This window comes from Apium graveolens, chromosome 7 (genome assembly GCF_009905375.1).
Source record: "Apium graveolens cultivar Ventura chromosome 7, ASM990537v1, whole genome shotgun sequence".
NCBI classification, from domain to species: domain Eukaryota; kingdom Viridiplantae; phylum Streptophyta; class Magnoliopsida; order Apiales; family Apiaceae; genus Apium; species Apium graveolens.
In genome coordinates, this window is record NC_133653.1 from 56,747,280 (window position 1) to 56,751,152 (window position 3,873).

The window sequence follows — 3,873 nt, forward strand, 5'->3', positions numbered from 1 at the left end:
TAGCGGTGGCTGCATCAACTTCCAGAATACCTGCAACCTTGCCTGACGTCATCCTCTGAGTTGGGTTTTGATGCTCATTTGCAGCCATTATCTCTATAAGATTATACGCCTCAGTATAGCTTTTAGCCCATAAGGCGCCTCCAGCTGCTGCATCGAGCATGGGCCGAGATTGGGCCCCCAAACCATTATAAAAACCAGTGATTACCATCCAATCCGGCATTCCATGATGTGGACATTTTCTCAAAATTTCCTTGTAGCGTTCCCAAGCCTCGCACATAGATTCTGTAGGTTGCTGCGCAAACTGAGTAAGAGCACTCCTCATAGCAGCAGTCTTTGCCATTGGATAAAACTTCACCAGAAACTTTTGCGCAAGATCTTGCCACGTAGTGATGGACCCAGCTGGTTTAGAATGTAACCAGTCTTTAGCCTTATCCCTCAGTGAGAATGGAAAAAGCCTCAACTTGATAGCCTCATCAGTCACGCCATTATACTTAAAAGTGCTACAGATCTCGACAAAATTCCTTATGTGCATGTTGGGGTCTTCAGTTGCCGCTCCTTCAAAAGAAACAGAATTCTGCACCATCTGAATAGTGCCCGGCTTGATTTCAAAGGTGTTAGCTTGAATAGCCGGATGAAGGATGCTTGACTGAATGTCATCAATTTTAGGCCGAGAAAAATCCATAAGAGCTGGATCAGCTTGAACAATACGATTTTCCATGTTTACTGGTTCTTTCTGCTCAGTTCCTGAATCCGAATCCTCAAAATCTAACTTCTCCGGAGTATCAAGAACTTCTTCTTTCTCCTCAGCTGTATCTAAGGTCCTCTTGCGAGCACGAGAACGAGTTTGCATAAACGCTTGCTAAAGTACCTGAAACACAACCGAAAAGAGTAAGCAACTACTACGTCCTAATCACTGAGTCCTAATGACCAATGATGGTAAGTACATAAACTAAACAAATACGCCGAGTCCCCGGCAGCGGCGCCAAAAACTTGTTAGGGCGAAATCACGCACTAATATTCACGCAAGTATACGCGTTCGCAAGTAATATAGAATACTTTCTAGTTCGTTCCCTCAGAGACTCAGACTAAGTTATTGTCTAATTAAACTCACTCACCAATGTATGACTACTTCTCAATGTTAAGATAATAACACTTAAAATTGTTGATTAAATATTAACTATAATTAACTACTTAATTAACCACTTAACTAACACTTCAATTTATCAATAATAAAACACTCATGAGATCACAACTTCATTATTACTTCCTTCTATAGCCATTGTTATTACCTTTAGCATGTGACAGCGATGACATTAATCGAATAACACAAAACTGATAAAAGCCAACTTTCATTGTACTAATACCATTCTATCAAACATCCACAATTAAGATAGAAGTTGAATAGTCATCAATCATGTTGAGTTCCTATATATCTACAGAAATTGACAACACAACGATTTAAGCACAAGTTATCCCTTTTGATTACATAGGGCAAATAAAACTGTTAGAGTTACCCACTAATCATGCACAACGTACATGAACCTATGCTAGCATGGCAAGTTCTAAATCTCAAGATCCACCGTCACTTCACAAGAGATTAACACCCTATCTTATATGTTCACGACGCACATAAGACGAATACGCACAACCAATACTAGATATCATGCAATCATCACACACTAAAGTATTAAACAATTAACTAAAGAATTCCATAATAAATCCGTTGCAACCCCATGATCACGATTAGCCCATAATAGAACTTATCGCCATCATAGGTTCATATGAAATCATGATAAACAACACAAGAAAATAATAACTAAACTAATTATATTAAAACAGAGTACGTCACAAGAGTAAATAAGTCAAAGCAAGAAAACTAGCATCCAACGTTACAACGAAACAAAAATCACAAGAAAATATGCTTCCTCTTCGCTGCAGTGTGCTAAATCGGTCTTCTTCCTTATCTCCTTCGCTTCTTGCGCAAAACACAATCTAAAACATAATCTCCTTCATATTCTCTATGAAAACGTCTCAAATCTACTTATATAATAGTCCCATAAAACTCAGATTACATAGAAGTTGGAAGCCAAACAGAAGTAGAAGTCTAAAATAATTCAGCTTTTTCCCCGACCCTGCGCGGCCGCTCAGCATTTCTGTGCGGGCGCGCAAGGCTGCTGCGCGGCCGCTCAGCATTGCTGCGCGGGCACGCAGGACCCTACTGGAAAAAATCCAGGTTTGCTCCGTTTCTTCGCCGTAGTCTGCCCGTTCTTTTCCTCTCGCAATGGTGAACACATGCCAAGGCTTATTCTTGATGATTCCTCCTCCGAAATGCAACTAATACCCTGAAATGCATAAACACTAGAAAAACGCATCAAATACACAAAATACTTGATTTCAAGACACCAATTTAAGCCATTTTAAGACGTTCTAAGTGGTATAAAATGCCACTTATCACCAACCATATCCCTTTCAACTGTAGGTATATAAAAAGATTCGCAAGGGTGAGCTAACTAGCTCAGCAAGTCATAATAACGATAACTGAGGTTAAGCAATGTTCAAATGGAAATGATTCAGAAGAATCAAGTTTCTTGTTAAATAATCATTAGAATTGGACATTCATTTTAAATTTTAAAAACTAAGGTTAGGTTGCTGATCAGTCACGCACTAACCCCGAGCAAGGCACACAGCTCTGCTCTATAATCTGGATCCAAGGCACACATTGGCCTAATTTGACCACGAATCTGGTCTGACCACGAATCTGGTCCACATAAAGAAAACTATCCAATTTTAAAGCAGTTTTGTATGACAAACAATATAATTCAATAGAACAGGATCATAATCAATGATGATAAAACACTTGAATAAAAGCGTAAATGCAATTTATGGGTATCACAAGGGTATATCCGGGTATGTATGAGAAATGGTTTTCAGCCTGTAAGAGGATCAAGTATTAGATGAATAATGATTTTTCAAGGTTTAGTTCTTTTATGTTATAAAAAATGGTTGGGGTATAAAAGTTTCTGTGTTTTCAAACAATTCTGTTCCAGTGTTTGGTGTTTGGTAGTTATACATTTGGGGAGTAGTATCATATTTGTGTGGTTTGATATCTGAAAATCAACAAAGGATGGTTTATAAAGAGTAAGGCTTACGGCTCAAAGTTCAAATGATGTGATCCGGTTTCAAGGCTGTATGATTTCAAGTACTCACAATATATAACAACGCTATTTGAATATTAACAATTTGTCATAAGAGAATTTAGAAATATTTGCAATATATCTCGAGAAAAATTTAGAAGTACTTGCCTTGAAGGGATTTACAACTATTACTGATCGACTCTCAACTGACTCTGACGCTCGGGCTTTATTGTCTATCCATTAAATCACCCTGGATTCGACCTCAACACTTAAGTCCTTTGATTGGAACCCTACTGAGCTTTTCGACTGACCACTAGGTTATCTTTAGTCCAATGTCCACTTTCGGTTGCCCGACTAGAACCTACAGGGTCAAAATACCCTATGTTAGATGTCCAGGTATGCTTGACATATCCTTAATACCAATCATACCCAAACGATAACAATCCCGACTCGTACTTATATGTACTATTATAATACAACAACACACCCAACAGTCAGGGTTCACATTCTCAAGAAATCGGTTTGGTGTTCATTTTCAGAAAATACGTATACTCGTCATTTTACGAAATTAGGGTTACTGGGTTTTGACAGAACATTCACCATAACATACAATCAGGTTTCACATAAAATATATGTATATACTTATTTATACTCGCTCGACGTTCCGATAATTACATGGTATGTCCCGCATTTTCGAATTTAATTTCCAAAAATTCGGGCAGCACCTCCTCTGTTTATC

The 3,873-nt window shown here is 38.3% G+C and overlaps 1 non-coding gene across 1 annotated transcript; it reads left to right on the plus strand.

Moving 5' to 3' along the window:
- The first annotated feature begins 218 nt into the window (after window positions 1-218).
- On the plus strand, window positions 219-325 carry LOC141675432 (small nucleolar RNA R71). The gene has a single exon (XR_012556085.1). It is a non-coding gene; the product is annotated as a small nucleolar RNA R71 (small nucleolar RNA).
- The last annotated feature ends 3,548 nt before the right edge of the window (window positions 326-3,873 follow it).